This window comes from Bombyx mori, chromosome 4, assembly GCF_030269925.1.
Source record: "Bombyx mori chromosome 4, ASM3026992v2".
Classification (NCBI taxonomy): domain Eukaryota; kingdom Metazoa; phylum Arthropoda; class Insecta; order Lepidoptera; family Bombycidae; genus Bombyx; species Bombyx mori.
Window position 1 is genome coordinate 17,929,120 of NC_085110.1, and position 19,413 is coordinate 17,948,532.

A 19,413-nucleotide genomic window follows, 5' to 3' on the forward strand; every position below is an offset into this window, starting at 1 on the left:
TCTCCCACCGTCCTCTGGAAACCAGTTATCGGACAAGCGAAGAGATCCAATTATCTCGTTTGTATAATGAGAACAAATTCTAGCCGTGACTAACAAACAAACTATTGACCCTAAAAGTGCACGATTCTTAACAATATTTCGTATTTAATAGAATTTTGTATTAGATTACGTGTGTTAAAAATTATTTCTCCTATTCAATTGTGCGACAGTTTGTAGGATCTAATTCAAAACACTTGTCCTCTCAGGTATGCCTAACGTGACCAATATTTTTTGTCAAAGCGAGACATCTGCGGAATTCTAAATAAGTTGCTGTACCTCTTCACAGGCACTTTTGTTAAATTAGCCCATTTAAGCACTTCTAGATTTATGTTGAATTGAAAAATAAATGTATCGTTTAGTCTATTTGCAAAAGCGAGACTATGTCGGTCTCGCTGGGGACAGGGTACAGAATGCCCGAAAGCGGGACTGTCCCGTCCAAATGACGACGTATGGTCAGGTTAGGTATGCCCCACAAAATTGCGAACTAAACAGAAAATATACGTCTGAGCGTAACTTATACATGGTGTTCCCTTTTATCTATATTTCTATCATGTACTGGAATCGAAGTATCTTAGTATACCTAATCCCAAGCTACCGATATATATATATATATTAACACTATTTCTTCGATCTACAATCCAACTAGAAACAAACTGCATAGATTACAATTGTACTTTAAATTTCACTGCATTAAAATATATTGAACTAATTAACATAAAGTGAGCTACCATTTAAAATGGCTTTTTAATTTATAGTTATTACAAAAAATATACTGTATCAAATTTCAATAAACAAACAACTATAAACCCATGCCAAAGAATTTGAAGCCTTAGAAGTTGACTATAGTGAGACAATCTACGTAATACATTATAAATTATAATTATGTTAACATTATGAAAGGTTTAACACAAACATTCTCAATCTGAATAATTATACATGTTTCAAATTAAATAATACTTAAATACATTTCGATTTTAATAACAGCATGTTTATTCTCTAAAATACTTTTACATACGAGTATAATCGTATGCTATTTACAGAAATATTACATTTCATTCTTTTATTAGGTTAAGGTTATTCTTAATTATGTTTGAGATCCTTGGATACCTACCTGGAGGAGAGTCCTAATCAGTATGTACTCCAGAATCTGCAATTACATTCTGCTGTTAATTAGCCGTGTGCTCATCAAGCCGTGATCTGAACGTTTATATTAAGTGAAAGATAATCTATCGACAAGTCATTGTTGGAATACCTATAAAATTAATTTCGGTCCACGCTATCTTGCGTGCGGTGTGAAGAATTTATTTAGTAAATGTGTGAATACGAAGCGACTTTCGCTTGTCTTAGAACAGATGTCTTACTTGGAAACGGAATAATCGGTGTATTGTCTCGAGGGACCACGCCGGGCGATCGTGACGGCCATTGCGATAGGCCAAGCGTAACGCAACATGCTTTTGAGGTTAAGAATATCGGCATTATAATGTTGCCGAGATATCCAAATGGGCATGTAGACATTTAGGAAAATAACTTATTAGGTATTTTTAGGAGAATCTAATCCGATTCTGAAATCGATCGCGGCCAAAGGATAAGACGTTGCATTGGTGTGGAGCGGTACGATTATGCAAATTTCTCTTGTGAAATACTTATGTCATATTCCCCGATGACTTCCAGAATGATGGAATAATTAATATCTTTAAAAAAACACGCTAAAAACCTATTATTTACGTAGGTATTGCCATACATAGTAGATAGACCTTACGTATCGAGGTGTATGGCATAATTTTAGTTGTTGAGGAGTATGGGCTCTAGTGACCATTTAACACCAGGTGAGCCTCTTCCAGCCACCTGAGCATAAAAAAAAGCATTGTCTTCATTGCCTTTTAAAGCGGCGAAAACGCCAAGCCACTGCCTTCCAGTGACGTGCTGTCGAAGTTTTCCTAAAGCCTAAGGTCATAATGACCAATCATTGATAGATACTACCATATAGCATTTTCACTAACAACCAGTTGTCTTACTTATCTGTCTATCTACTGAAATCAATACATGTTGACCGATGACTAATACCTACATAACATTATGTTATGGAAAATCTCATTAAAGTTTCCGTGAATCATAATGACTCACTTAACGTACAATCTCAATTATGAGGGCTCCTCAGAACAAATTCGGCACAGGTGATATTCTGATACAATTTCTAACAGAATACATTTCACACATTTTAGTTATGGTATCGATACTCAGATGACGCAAGTCGTTTAGTTGCTTTTAGAAAAAACAGCTTTAGCGTCTATTAAAAAAAAATGAATCTGTAACGTAGCTTTCTTTTCGTATTCTCGCGAATTAAAACGTACCCATAGTCTTCAATTGAAAAAATACTAATTCAGAGTAACAACACATTAGTTGCATGTGGCCACGAAAACTGCAATGTTTGACAACAAAAAACTCGAGTTTATACCACACTCGCTAAAACCGAAGAAAACATTGTATTTACACATAAATAAAAAATAACTGACTCATAGTTAAAATTGTCGTCAAATTTATATTTGGTAAAAATAGTTCTTGATGCGCTGTAGGATAGCGCTGTCCCGGGGTGAGCGACGACATTCATTCTGTGGTCAATGGCAAAGGGCTTTAACACCAAAAAGGTGATAAGTCTATTTACCCATTGACGCTTGTAAAGTCACTGACCAAATGATTCCCGCTATCGATCCCCGATTCACGATTATGTTCTCACTAAAAAAGAACATTAAATTCCACAATTTCTAACCAAGAAATCAATTAGGGCAAACTAGATCCGAGCAGCGGCTAAGTGTCGCAAACGCCAGAGAGCGTGGGACAGCATTGTGTCAGCCCCATTGTAACCTTTCTCAAGTAAAATTCACACAGAAAAATTTAATACGCTTGCAACGTTCATAATTCTGGAGCGAAACCCGCCAAGGGAATGTGTTTGCGCAATTTTCGAGATCATTAGTCTAAAATTTTGAGCAACGTCTTGTGTCAAGGTGTGGGAGGTGATGGTAAACAATTATTTTCTATTTTTTCTTTAAAACTGCCAAAGGAGAGACGTTGTGATAAATATAACTGGCCATCATATTATTGTAAATATTGTTGGTATTTTAACACGATTTCATTTCGAATATTTTAGGACTTTTATTTTTATTTTTATACATTAAACATTAACAGTTCGAAAATAAAGAATATTAATTTCATAATAAAATATGCTTCTTTAAATAACTCTACTACTCAAAAAAAGTGGTTCAGTGGTGATTGATACCAGCGAACGAATTTTTACTATAGTTCCTATTTTTTTAAGGGATCTTATGACCTGGTAACTAAGACCTTTAAATCATGTCTTATTTTAATTTATATTCTTATTTTTATGTAAAATTATAATATGGAGTGAAATGAAATGAAATGAAGATGATTAATTAGAGATATTAATAAACTGGGATAAAATTAAATGAAATGAGATGAGACGATATGAGATGAAATATAATCTCAGTAAAATGGTGGTCATTTACTGAGATTTTTTCAGTGGACTTTTTGGAGCATCCCGAGAGACTACGTCCAGCGGCTTTGTTTCATTTTCCCACATTTGTGCACCTTCACAGATATTAAATAGTTAATAAACCACCGTTATTATACATTTAAACCTAAAGAAACACTATAATAGACAAAATAAAACAAATCACACAACTGCATTTCTCGCGTTCCCGCCAAAAAGTCCCTATCGTTCCTATCTAAAGTACTGCCATCAACTACTTGCTACCTGACTATAAGATCTGCGTTAATACTAGGAGATGTATGTACATGTTGATTGAAAGTATTATGTCTGTCACAATATTTATTTATACGTTGTAAAGAGTATAAAATAACGTTGACACAGCACCGTTGTTGTAGCAGCGTCATTAATTCGATATCGCTTGTTTGGATAGGATATCAAATTTAGTCTTCATAAATATTTACACTTATGTTGTTGTTTCAGTACGATCCTTTCTTAGAAGTCTAACGTTGGACTAAATTTAATTTTGTAATCATCATTGTAAGTTACTCAATTCTTGCACATTTTTATATCGATGTAATTGAACCGCTGGTCAGTCACTTAACAAAGGTTTTTGATTAGAGTAAATGTATAGTTTATTGTACACTAAAAGCAGATAGTAATTAGCTATGTTTAATATTAGTAACGATTGAGTCTCAATTTGCAATGCAATGTGAAATAAGGCCTAATAATATCACTGTGAAACATGCAGTCTTTTTTAAACATCTTTATGTTTTAGGAACTACTTGTGGCCCAGAGGCCTGTCCAGTTTCACCAGGGCGGGTGGGCGAACAAGGCTTAGCCAGGTGGTGTGGGATTCGCTAACAGCTACCCGAGTGACTCCAAAAGAAACCTAACAACTCAAGAGTAACTGCTTCGCGAATCTACTACCGGAGCGAAATCGCGACTCGCTGAGAACATCCGGCGAGAAACTCAGCGAGCTGATGCTTAGGTTAGGTTGCACGTAGAACTATTTGCCGAGTTCGACGAGTACGGTTACCAGAGTCCCTGAGCCTGCTCCTAGTGTTAGATCTGAAGGCATCTAATGCAACGGTTATTAGATCTGATTGTGGGAACACGTAAGCGCATGCGCATGCAATTATTGCATTACGCTACGCCTTGCCGGCGCCTGTCTTTATGTAAACACATATACCATCTTACGGAATATACGGTATTTTTCATTATGTGTATTAGTTATTTATTATTGACGTCACAATAGGTAACAACCTCTACAGAAGTGACTGCAATAATTGCATGCGCTTACGTGTCCCTACACTGATGTATCCGTAAGGACGTATAACATGCAATCACTGAGCTAAGAGACACTTATAACACCCTCAGTTCTAGATACCCCGCGGCTTGACTACAAGGTTACACCCGAATGTTTAGTAGATCGTCAGTTGTACATCTACAGAAATAAGCCTAAATTTTACTTAGACGTTCCTACCAGGATACGCGTACATATGCTACACACGTGCTTCAAGGCAAACTCACAATACGCTACTGCGTCTGATTACTAATACAATTTGTTCACTGTCACTGAGTCATTGGGATTATCTTCGCTTGACATTGCCAGCGATGCGCACCGCTTGTACGTTAGTATCTAGTGCGCATTACTGTTTCTTTTTTTTATTGCTGTGTGGTTACCGGAGCCCATAGACATCCACAACGTAAATGCGCCACCCACCTTGAGATATAAGTTCTAAGGTCTCAAAAATTATAGTTACAACGGCTGCCCCGCCCTTCAAAGCGAAACGCTTCACGGCAGAAATAGAGAGGGTGGTGGTACCTACTCGTGCGAACTCACAAGAGGTCCTACCACCAGTAAACCGGTTTCTTCATTTATCGGCTTCTTCATTTTAGTAAATAGAACCATAAGCAACGTGAATGCATCTTGAGCCGAGAGGTTGAAAATCGGTAAATAAAACCTACCTTAAAATCTATTTATTAATACGTGAAGCAAAAACTTTGTATCCTTTTTTACGAAAATTGCGCGGACGGAGGAGTATGAAATTTTCCACACTTATAGAGAATATAGAGAAGAAGTACACAATGCTAATTTTTTTTAAATAATGCATAAAAGATACATTAAATCAATAAAGAAAACATTACACACACTACATACCATGTATTTGACGCACACACGCATGCATACTATTTATTGTCAAACTTTTGTTCTTGACGTCTGTTGTCAAATTAAGAATAGATTAAATATTGTTTGTCTTTGTTAATATTTTTTATAGTGTAGTCTTGGCGAGATTTGTGATTATAGGAGTATAAAATACAATCATAATAGTGTACAAACTTACAATTCCAATTAACTATAGTCGAATTTCGACTACTGCGGGACCTCTAGTTGTATATTATAGTATAAGATTTCGAGGCTATTTTCGTATCTACGTTCTTTAGCCGATGTTAGCTGTTGCGCGTTAAACAATTTACCCAATCAAATAGGTACGTAGGAGGCGTTCCTAACGCTATTCGTTCCTGCGAAGCAATGAAAACGAAGCTAATCCAATTACTCGATTTATAACTAAATACGTAACATCTCAATTTACAATTCAAAGAATCGAATGAACGTAAAGTTTTATCGCTATGCACATAACAGAGTTGTTGTTCGTTGGAATACGATTGCATCTAATTTGTATCAGTACTGGGGATCGTTCAGTCGATGAAAATCCTTCGCAATTCAATATTATTTGAAACAATTGGCGTTTTGTTTTATTAAATGTATTTGTGACGTTAATACATAACATCAACGAATACAGGGTGTCCCAGAATTAATGGATAATCCTGAAAAACCTCATAGTAGAAACTATTGGAGAAACAAATAAAAAATTTAAAAAAAATCTCAGGTAGTAATTTTTTATAAAAGTTAATCTGAACTTAAATTTTAATCATGAAATTTGGTATTATTCCTTTATTTTTAATTTAGGTACTGCCTAAGATTTTTTTTTTTTTGATTTCCCAATATCTCTACTATGAGGTGTTTCAGGATTATCCATTCTCTCTGGGACACCCTGTATAATCAGAAATCTCCGGAACTACTGATAGGAATTTCACGTATAATTTTCACATGTATTAATTAGAGATAAATGTTATAATTTGGAGCAAGATATTCCGTCACATTGTATGAAGTTATCATAAAGTTAAAGATTCTTAGAATTTACTTTTATACTGTTAGATGTTGGAAGTAACATAGAAAGTATAAATACGAAATACAATAATTTAAATACGAAAGTAACTATAACTTACTTATTCTCGCTCAAATATTTGGATCGATTTTGACAAAATCCGGTATGTAAATAGTCTGAATAGTGATAAATAACATAAGCCGCTTTTAACCCTACTGCCGAGCACGGGTTCGGGCATACGTTTTAACTTGTAGTCTTGCAAAGCGTAATTTTTACCTTACCACACCTTACCTATGAATTTGAATTTAAAGTAAAGTTCCTTACGCCATATGCAAGATATGCAAGTTTTTGATTCAAATATTAATAAGTAGCTTTTAACAGGCCATTAAAGTCACTGAATGTATTATAACGATTTGATAGTTTTAATACTGTGTCCGTCAGGTTTTTTTTAATTGCCTTTGTAGGCAGACGAGCATACAGCCCACCTGATGGTAAGTGGTTACTGTGGCTCATGGACGTCAGCAATGCCAGAGGCAGAGCCAAGCCACTGCCTACCAAACTAGAGCTAAAAGGAACGAGTGGGTGGCTAAAAGGAACGTCTTCAGCGTCTTTTTCTGATCCAAACGAAGCGATCGAATCTATAGATTCATAATTAAAGATAAATAAAATGTTTAGTTTCTGAATTCTCAACCTCGCGTGTTGAGGCTGTAGTGTTGTGTGTGGGAGTTAAACCCACTAGCGGTAGTAATATTAACAATAAAATTAATATAAATAATAACAATATGAAATCGCAGAGATATTTAGTACAGAAATATATAATTTTTCGGGGACAAAGTTACAGCATATTTGAAATAGTTGAACCGTCCCAAGTAAACACGTACTGCTAACCGAACAGCGAAGGTGCTAACGCCGATACCGATAAGGTCGGAGTTAACCTTTTAACACGTTCGAATTAATTTTAACACGAAGTTTTTTAGGATATTTCTTATAAGCTACGAATTCGTTTTTTATGGAGCCTTTACACACGTTTTATGGAACAGATACACATTGGCCCTACAGATAACAATTTCAATATACCTATAACTGTTTTATACAAATATATCATCAATTTCAAGTGATTACCAAGATTACTACCTAATAGTTATTATATTCAAAATATATCTATATAAGGTGACTATCTAAGATCTATTCAAAGGCCTTGTCATCGAAATAATCCTATAATTGTACAGCAATGAGTGTTGACAGAGCACTGAATCCAAAATTAAACATAATATATTCTAAACCACTGGTTCTCAACCTTATCAATGATATTCAAAAGGCAAATACAACTAAAAATAACCAGCAGTACTCTTCTAAACCACTGGTTCTCAATCTTATCAGGCAAATAAAACTAAAAATAACCCGCAACAGTCGCTGGATAATGTTAGCATCATTTTACCCAAAGCATTGACTATAGGCTACAAACAAACGTTCAGAACTCATTTTTTTAACAACTGCATCACACATGTATTTATAATAGATTAATTTCAGTTTGAGGAACGTAGATCTGTTCAATAACGCATTGTGCACATCCTCTTGAATCTAAAACAGTTACTCGAAATACAATAGTGGAAAAAACATACACCGCTATATAACGTGAGCAAAAAACATGCCAAAATAAGAACAAAGCATATAAGCAAAAAAGACTTTAGACTCATTATGATTAAGACCTACATTTGTTTGTTTTATTTTAGTATCCATGGATTTAATTTTAACATTTTCTGGAGATGCTCATTGTGAAGTAGGGTTGCCTCTACTAGACCTTACCGATTATACCCTAACCCTAGTTTTAAATTTAATTATTATTATTTTGTTCTATTTGAACATACAAGCTTTTGAGGTAGCTGGTGTTACCAGAGCCATGGACGTTAGAACAGAAATGCTATCATCCATCTCGGGACATTTTTTTTGAGAATACTGCGATATATTAGGTCTATTGACAATTGAAACAATACTCCAAGAAGATCATAAAATTATATCTTCAATTGTTTCTACAGATCTGTCACAAAATACAAGTGAAGTAAAACACTTCACTTGTAAAAACTACAACGCCTGTCATTATCTAATGCCTTATTAGGAATTAAATAGGTATTTTTTTAATAAATGTTAATGATGCTATATTCGATTTCATTTTGATTGCATAAATACAGAATGATGCATAATAATAAACAGGAATACAATACTACTTCGCGGCAGAAACAGGATGCCTCATTTACCAGCACAGACTCATTATATGCCAGGCCAGCAATGGTCATGGAAATTTATAAGCATTGCGGGTTTCGTATTCTTAGTGGAAACCGTTCATGAACGATATCTTAGTTACGTAAATGCCTTCAGAATTTGATACTCAGTCGCCCTATGGTTAAAATATGACTACACCTCCTACCCAATAAACCATGGAATCAATGATTGAATCTTTTAATACATTTCAGAAAATACAATTAAAAGATAACAATGTATAAATGTGAAACCGTCATGTCCGCGGACTTTGTTTCGTCAGATCCACTCTGGATTGCAACTTTTCTTGTTGGTAGAGTTTTTGTTTGACTATGAATAGGAATGTTCAATGAAATCCAAAGTAAAGTAAATGAATTTAAAAATTTCAATCAATATTTATGCAATAAGAAAACAAACTACAATATCAAGCCCAATTACACGTCTCGTTGCCGAAATAGCGTTCTGGGCCAATATTTTGATAATAAGGTAAATTGTGAGAAAATAACTGAAAACGGACACAATCCGCGCGATTGTAGAACGGAAATAGCTAAGTGCAGGTAACAAACCATCCTAAACCTACTTTGTTTCATGAGAATTTTATCCAAAGAAAAGTTGGACGGATCTCGTTACGAGGACAATCCACAATATATATATTGAACTGTTATAATGATAAAAAATTATCAATATTATCCTGTCAGTTGCTTTCGCCAAAATTAGGTAATCGAGATTTTGACAAACAAGCATCGGTCCACCATCCCTCATGGATGTGGTTCTTGGACGTCAACAATGCCAGGAGCATACCTAACCGGCTACCATAGAGTTACTATTCTAACTGGAGTGCTTACTTCGTTTGACATAAAAACTAAAAATATACTTTATCTCTATGGCTTAAAGTTTATTTTTAAATAGCAAAAGATGTAAGGAAAAACGGTCTGAAAAGAGAATGATTATTAAGTGGTGGTGTCCCTCTCGCACATTTTACAAACAAAAAGCAGTGTTGCTAGCTTAGAGGATTTTCCATAAAATCTCGGAATTTGGACCCCCGTCTTAGTTATCAAAAATGGCTTTTAGTGGTTAGTGGATTTTTTAGTAGCTTGGGCGTTGTTGAAAATTATTGAAAAGGTTAAAATCAATCCACTTTACAGGATTTTAAACATTTTATGACAATAATATATCTAAATACATATTATTTAAACGATGTGACTTAAACTTAACTAGAAAATATTGCGACAATTTAGAATTTCCATCAACGTCAAAAATTAAATTGGTTCAACATAAACGTACAAAGTTATGGTGAATTTAGTTTCTGATGATGACAATTTATTAAAATAAATTATATAAGAAGTATTGATTATATGATATATATTGATTTTTAATAGAACATCATGTATTAATAAAGCTCATTAACAAAAAAAATATTGTTCTATATTAATAAGAACTCTGTTTAATGGAAAATTTAATGGTAGGTACGTAGATTTCTGATGGTTTTCATGTTGAATTTGGTGGGAAGCCAGATTAATTGTTGGCATCACCGAAAAAAAGCTATGAATGGATTAAAAGGAAAATGGCGTCTATTTACGTTTGTAGTGCGAAGTTAAAATGGCACTGATACAGCTTGTGGCTTGTTTTTTTTTCGAAAATCGTGAAAGTTTCCGTGTAATCATGGTGAACACTTTTAATATAAGTGGTTTTAAGCGAGAATCCTCTCCAGTTTGTGGAATATCCTTCCATATGTCAGATTCATTGATAAATTTTTACTAGTGTGAGCATATATTTTTAAAATGTGAGATATTTTTTCTCATTATAATATTTAATACCATTTGTCTTGTAAATTGTACTTAATCTATGTCATATACTAAATTTGAAAAAACAATCGTGAAAACTATAATTTTGCAATGTATTTTTCATATTATAAGAGCCATCACGTGGTATTTCTTGAACTTTTTTTATTGTATTGAATAGCGTCGCACGCAAGCATGTATATCATTTGCCTGACGTTAAGCGAACGAGGAGGATCTTCTAGTAAATATGACATTGGAATTTCTGGAAAATGTCCTTTAAAAAGGTCAAACAAGAAGAATCAAGTACTCAAACGCAAGAAATAAAAAATACCCCGAGAAAAGCAAAATTACGACAAGATGTTAAGGTATTGAAACAAAAACTTAAAAGTCGTGAAATAGTGATTGTAAATATAAAGTCGATTTTAGATTTATTAAAGAAAAATGAAAGATTTTTAATTGAATTGAAATTTAAATTGCGAAATTTTAATGATACTCATGGTCCACTTAGATATTGATTAAAATAAATTATGTATTTCGTTGATAAAAAAGAATTTACTTAAAAATAAATAGAGGAAATGTTATATTATAAGATTACAGAAAATTTACTGAACTTAATAATAATAATATAACCAATATTTTGTAAATAGAGATCAAGTACTATGTGTATTGTGTTATGTGTCATTTAAGAGTTATTTAATTGTCTACATATAACAAATAAATGAATTTCAGTTCATTTCATTTTATTACCCATTGTGTTTTATTTCCTAAAATGTAACTACTAGTTAATATACTTAATGTAACTACTAGTTAATAGACTTAATATACACGTGTCATGAAAATAGCACAGAAGTAAAAATACAAGTAATTTTAAATCAATTGAAGATGTGAATGTAGGAAAAGAGCACCCGATACGCGCAGACCATGTGTGTTGCAGTGTCTCACTCAGTGTGTCAAATATTAATTTGCACGGCCCACTTAGCCAGTACACTAAAGTAGGAATTGCGTAATTAAGTTCAACATAATATTTAAGTCGCGGTTGAGTATTCGGACGTTAAACAAGAGTTTGAGGAAGTTTAAGTAATAGCACTGAGGTAATGATGTTTGTAATAAAACTCAGTGCTAGATTTTCGACAACGCAGCAACTTCCAAAAAAAACCGTCGAAAAAAGGCACCATGACGACGAAGCAATGTTTAGAATTGAATTTACATAAATAAAACGTTGCAAGCACGTGTTTTGTATTTACATAGGGTTACACAGAATTACTTAAGGTAAATTCAAAACTGATGCATGTGTATAATTTTATCCTATAAATAAATTTTATATGGTCACCACATTAGACAAGGACACCGCGACCAAAAAGTATTCTCTTTCGAGACCGATTTCTCGGCATCAGACAGCACTCCAGTTGTAGGTACTTATTAACTCCATGCCGGCTACCTACAGGTGAGAGGATGGAACAAATGTACAAAAAGTGATCATTTCAAACAATTCTTCAGAGCACTCCTCGTGAAACATTCGGTGTAAGCTATTTTAAACTCTCTTCCAAAGGCTGAGTGCATTTTATTGTGAATACAGCTGCCTACTTATGTATGTATGACCAACCTATATGTTTCCCCATTAAATTTGACACAGACTCTTGTGAGCAAGTGTGTCAGCCCAAGGTGACAACTCTTTCAACAAGGGCTATTATTCTTTACTGAAACTTTCAGAATAATCCGAAATTTTGAAAACCGGTTGAATTTGGAATATTTTGTTTATTTTTAATTTATCGATTATTAACCGACTCCGGTAAAGCGGACCACAGACAATTCGGAACGACCCGACGTGACTACAGGAATAGTCACAGGCTCTCAAAGTTTCTGTTTGTTAATATTTTTAAGTTTATTTATTACTTAGATATACTTTATACAGATACTATAAATTGGAATGCACATCAACACACTGAAAATTTATTTACTTGTTCCATTGAGGGAGCTTTTTATAATTATAATGTAATATTGAATAAGTGACTATGACAATAAGACACACTGTAAAATATATCCTTAAGACAACATGCTTTTTAAAATTGGTAAAATATAAATTGAAACTTACTTTCAATAAAATCCGATCAGCGCAGTTTTATGAGTGACTTTCCAAAGAAGCTTTTAATGTAAAATATTTCTAAATGTAAATAAAAATCAACAAACAAATTTCATAAAACAGCTTACAGTCGTCAACAATTTTAAAAGTATGCAATATCACTTTAAAATCACATACCTGATCTGGTTTCGGATGCAAATCAAATCCAGATGATTACAATAACCAATTCAGGGCGTTCACAATTAAACAAAATACACACATTGCACTCTAAAATAGTTTAAAAATTTTATTATGACACACACATTTGAGTTTCGATCGTAGGCGCGATTGACTGCGAGCGACGCGACACATATATCGCGCGCGGAGGTTCGGCGCGGAATGTGAATTGTGAACGAGTGGCTGGATTCCATGCGACTTCTCGCGTTCCCGCCACCGCGCTCACGCGTTCAAGACGGCACAGACGATTACAAAATTATTTATTATTTATTTTTATTGATTAGATGGTTGGACGAGTTCACAGCCCACCTGGTGTTAAGTGATTACCGGAGCCCATAGACATCTACAATGTAAATGCGCCACCCACCTTGAGGTATAAGTCCTAAATATAGTTACAACGGCTGCCCCGCCCTTCAAACCGAAACGCATTACTGCTTCACGGCAGAAATAGGCGGGGTGGTGGTACCTACGCGCGGACTCACAAAAGGTCCTACCACCAGTAATTACGCAAATTATAAATTTCGCCTCGTTTATATGAAATAATGAAGCTCACAAAAACCTAAGTGACAAGAAATGTGCGGTGAGCGAGCCTTTGAATAAACAGAACACAATCAATTCGCAGAGCTCTTGACTTTACTAATTATCACTGAAAAATAAAATACCAAACACGCAAACCGCAGAATTAAATTTATTTTATTAACATATTTATATAATTTGCATGAAAAAACATTCAGTAGGTATTTGACGTACAAAATCATTGTCAAAAACGAAAGATCAAAGATTATCTGAACGGGTGGCGTTATTTTTAGTATTAATTTTAATATTTATAAAGTCTAAAGCATTGTTAATGAAATGATCTTGTGATAAGGAAAACGGTGCACGTGACTAGTGTATTATTACCACATGATATTATTATTCAAACTGAAGGAAAATGTTTTGTAATTTCATAAGTAAACTTCATAGTTTATACTAATTTATACCACGGCTCTAATATAAGGCCCGGGATAGATTAAGGAACCGTGGCCCAACGGGTAAGACTTTCGTTTGACTCGTGGTCAGGCAACGATGCCGTGGTTCGAATTCTGAGGAAAGAATATTTTTTTTGTAAGCTGATATAGAGATTAATAAAAACTAGAGTTGATGTAAATTTTCTTGCTTTACGTTAGCGAATGCCCATTGACAAGTTCAACGTTTCCCAGAGCTCATTTCTTTTTCTACCTTGGGAGGCCATTTCAGGTTAGATAGAAACCCTGTCAGCGTAACCCTGACAAGTTGGTGAGCTCACGGCTCAAACCTGATGACGTTGCTTACCCTAGCAAGGGCAGTGCTTCGTAGAATCTACCACCGGATCGGAAACGCGAACCCCGGAGAAGATCCGGCGAGAAACTCAGTGGGCTCCTGACCCCATAAACATCAAAAAGTGAAACTAAAATTGGTAAGGTAGTTGGGTCAGCAAACAAAGGTCAAGTCAGTGCCTGTAACCTTGTAACTACTACTACTACTACTGGTGGTAGGACCTCTTGTGAGTCCGCAAGGGTAGGTACCACCACCCCGCCTATTTCAGCCGTGAAGCAGTAATGCGTTTCGGTTTGAAGGGTGGGGGCAGCCGTTGTAACTATACTGAGACTTTAGAATTTATATCTGAAGATGGGTGGCGCATTTACGTGGTAGATGTCTATGGGCTCCAGTTAGCACCAGGTGGGCTGTGACCTCGTCTAACCATCTAAGCAATAAAAAATAATAAAAAAACTAGACGAAATAGTATATATACACCGACTAGATTTTGTTCTAATTGTTGTGTGTGAAGTCGCGTCTACTAAAGTGTTGAAATAAACTATGCCACGGCTTTATTGTTCTACAAATAAACAGGTGGACCACTGGCCAACGGCGCGCGTTTGTTTGCTTCTCTTTGAGGTTGGAATGGGGTGGTCTTCATTCTTAGAAAGGTATAGACGCCGCGCTTAAAAAAATACTGTAGGTAATTCGGTAGGAAGCGGCTTGGCTCTGCCCCTGGCATTGCTGAAGTCCATGGGCGACGGTAACCACTCACCATCAGATGGGTCATATGCCCGTATGACAACAAGGACAATGAAAAAAATTGAAAAAAAAATTGTATGATAAGATATAAAATTCAAAATGATACAATTCTTCTTTGAAACTCCGATAATTCATTTTGAATAAGACCTTAAGAATAAATAAATCTTAAACAGCGAATAAGTCACAGAGTGCGAGGTGATTAATGTTTGGTTGTTTACACATAAAGCCCATAGTCTGAGCTAACATACCTATTTTTCACAAACACATGATTCATATAACAATTTGCTGGTACTTTGTTGATAGACTTTATTACTGTGATCTTACTCATAATAATACGGGCGTAAAAATTCTTGTAATACTAGATTGAATAACTAATTGAAAATAATATAATACATTTAATAGGATATTTCTTGGGTTTCACGAGTCGTGTTAAGTAATTAAAACCATTTTCATATTTAATGGTAATCAACTCCCTTTCTATGCCACGTTGCAAAGGACATATGGAAACATCATCCAAAAGGGTTGATGCCAAACATCAGCCGATCTTAAAAGCTTGCCAGATTCCTGTGTTAACGCCACGTAATGTGAGAAGAAGAAGAAAAATGCTATTTACATCTGAGCTGAGACTTCCACGAAGACTGCTTGGTATTCAAAAGCTGTGAAACTGTACAATGAACATATTAAAACCGTTATACCATAAAGTAGTTCTAAACACAAATCTAAAATCTAAAACTTTACACTTTTTAATATGAGTCATAAATACGACGTTGTCTAACACAGTTGCTTCGGAGAAAAGAAAACGTGACATATATATATAAAAAGTCCGCGTGACTTATTGGATGGGATGGGATGATTGGATGGGCTGGGTGAGGACTCAAGAGGTCCTAACGCCGATAATTACGCTAATTATAATTTTGCGGGTTCGATTATTTGATCTAAACCTGAACTATGAACACGCCTCTCCCCTCGCAAGAGAACGTGGACTCCACAAGTCACCTGTATTCCAATAAGTAACGCACCATGTGCAAAAAATTATTAAGAAAACATAATGCTCGAGTAGTAATCGACACTTTCACTAATTCATAAAATCTATTATAGCGCAGCAATCTTGAAACCGTTACAAAAAAGACTAAATAGTATTATTTTAAGGTATTAAAAAAAAACACTAGTTTATCTTTGGTCGATTCTCACCCAAAACCTTTAAAACCGACATCAAACAAACCACCATTGAAAAGCTAATGCGGATACAAAACGTTCTATTAAAATCGTACGATGTCGTAACATACCAGGATTTATTCTGATCAAGAATTTTAGTATTGTGCAATGTTTCCACATTTCCTTTGACAGCCGATACCTGCGTTAGTTTGATACAGACGTAACATTGACAGCAAATGTCGAATGATTATATATGTCTGAGCCCGCTCGGGTAGTTACCTCCTAACTATTCCTGCCTCGATGCATAAAACAATTTCATTTAGACTTTGATCACCTATTTCGTTGTTGTTATTAAATCTATGCAACCCATAGACTGTCTTTACCGCTCAATAAATCGTGAGTTATCTTTAGCAACATTTATTGTAAGTTATTAAGATGTATTAAGCTTGACTTAAAAAATATGTTCACAAGTTCTCTCGGTTAGTTGCATCTCAGCAATTTATTTACATTGTTAATGGCATGATCAACTGTTAGTTTTTAAGTACGATGCTGTCCCTCGTTTACTAGCGTAAGTTTAATAATATGTATTATTTCTCTGATCACCAAGCCCCATTAATTATGATCACATAGATACAAATTACGATGGATTTATTTAAATAAAATCGCTTTGAATACTGTAAACAATATAATAGCAGCATAACATTATTACATAAATTACATTTACTAGTGGTAGAACCTCTTGTGAGTCCGCGCGGGTAGGTACCACCACCCTGCCTATTTCTGTCGTGAAGCAGTAATGCGTTTCGGTTTGAAGGGTGGGGAAGACGTTGTAACTATACTTGAGATCTTAGAACTTATATCTTTAGGTGGGTGGCGCATTTACGTTGTAGATGTCTATGGGCTCCAGTATCCATTGAACACAAGATGGGCTGTGAGCTCGTCCACCCATGTAGGCAATAAAAAAAACAGAATTTGTTGAGATCAGTGATTCCCAAAGTGGTCTATATCGACCCCTAGGGGTCTATGACAACCTGCAAGGGGTCTACGTTAGCGAAAAAAAATTTGGGGGTCCACGATAGTGGATCTCAACACATACACTGATAGTACCTATTTACTTACATCATACTATCTTATAATATCAAGACATCATTAGCCGAGGAGATTTAAGATTAACCCTTACAAAATTGACGCCAAATGTTGATAATTTATTATTAAAGCATTCCATTCCAAAGCAGGTTCATCCTTCTCACTAAAAATATTGACTTATTACTTATGTTATTTTATTTATAGTTTATTTTATGTTACGTATATTTTACATAACAGATACAAAATTTTATTTTGAGTAGTTTTAATTTAAATTCAATTAATAAATGTATAAATTAACATGTGTTTTTACTTTAAGTTTTTAACACTAAACTTTACTACAGAAATTTACAGGAAATCAATATCAGGTAAGTAGGGGGTTTACCCAACACGGAAAAACATGGCAAGGGGTCTACGACACAAAAAAGTTTGGGTAACTCTGGTTTAGATAATGAACTGATGTTTCATTTATATCACCACGCGATGTCACATATGTAATAAGGACATATTCGGTACCAAAAACACATACGAGTACTCACAAGCTCCGAACGACGAGACGACATAGCTTTTTCGTAATAGCTATTTTCAATGCCAAACCGTACTACCGTTATTGAATGCTAAATTGAATCCCGATCTTCTAATGACGTAGGATTAGTCATAAACACGTTTATCCTTGCAAGAATTACCGGTTCTAAGAAATCCCAAAGAATATCATCGAAGACGTTTATTTATGTGTAGTAATGACGTAACACCAGAGGTCACCGGTACTATTGAGTGCGTAAGTAGTAAAACGGACGATAGCGGTATGCGTACGTGTGTACCTATTAGTTTTTTGTTAGTATTAGATTTTTAACATTCTAATTAGGTGCTTTTAGGTAATCAACAAATTAAAGAGCGGACGGTTAACGTGGTATGGACATGTGATGCGTAGAGAGAAGATGCATGTGACTAGAAGATGTATGGAAATGGTTAGTGCAAGGAAGAGGGGAAAGAGGCCGACCGAAGAAGACATAGATGGAGTGGGTGAAAGAAGATATGAGAGAGAGACGAGTGAGTGTTGAGATGACGGCTGATAGAAGGAATGGAAGAGAAAAAATAGCTGCGCCGACCCCACCAAGAGGGATAAGGTGGAGAAAAGAAAAATTAGGTGCTTTCCTAATAGTTTAAAAGCGCACAGGAAACCTCACCATGTTTTTTTTCTGAAGGAAGGTGCCACGAATGCCTTTCCAGTTTCGCCAGGACATGTACCTCACGAAGTATTAAGAGGTTACTGTTGATATCACAAGAGTCTTAATACTGGGGCATGGAATTCCAAGTCTCGATTGTTGGCTGTCCCATCCTTTGAAACGCATTTTCACTTGCTAGAAGGCAAAAGACAAAAAGCCAACCGCAAGTGCTCCCAATACCTCCTACCATAAGTAAAGCTAGATGGCGATCGCAATAATCTGTAAATACTGCTGCCTGTTTTCCGGGGAATGCTTTAGTCACCTTTTTTATATCAACAAATAGGGTAATTCTAGGCTACCACACAGATAAAACTATGGTCAGTATATATTTACCCTCTAAACATGTTATTGCTGTAAGTTTTACCTCTTTTGATTATGTTTGAAACTAAGAGTGTACGAACTATTGCCTAGTGGCAAAGCACGGTTATAGAATAGATGACATCTAACAAAAACCTCAATCGCGCTAGAGACATTTTCAAGGCTTATACACTTACAAGTTGGAGATAACATCATACCTGGTCCATAGCCCGGGGGGCACAGGGGTTCCTCCTAGGCCCGACCTGTACCCCCGTAATGAGCCACGATGACCCCAGCAGCAACAAACTGCACTCATCATAGCTTAATATCAGTCCATCACGGTACGTCTTCAAACAGGAACAAGCCGTATGTTGTTCGCTTGTAAGGCCCAGAATCTTGGCCTAAGGAGCATGAACTATTAGAATAAATACTGCAATAGGATTGAGCGTTAAATGTACAAAAAAAATATTGCAAAACAATGAATTCAACAATAGTTTTGCTTCCGGGATATATACTTCCTCTTTTCATATTTAGTCGGTCAGCAGGTTTCGTGTTATTTTATTTCAGT

At 35.2% G+C, this 19,413-nt stretch overlaps 1 protein-coding gene across 1 annotated transcript in view; it reads right to left on the bottom strand.

Annotated features, from left to right (window-relative positions):
* LOC101738478 (uncharacterized) overlaps positions 1–13,226 on the bottom strand; it is an 87,666-nt gene extending 74,440 nt beyond the window's left edge. Inside the window, exon 1 of the mRNA XM_038010622.2 lies at positions 13,009–13,226. The gene's annotated coding sequence lies outside the window, so the exon portion shown is untranslated. The remainder of the gene's footprint in view (positions 1–13,008) is intronic.
* Between the last annotated feature and the right edge of the window lie 6,187 nt (positions 13,227–19,413).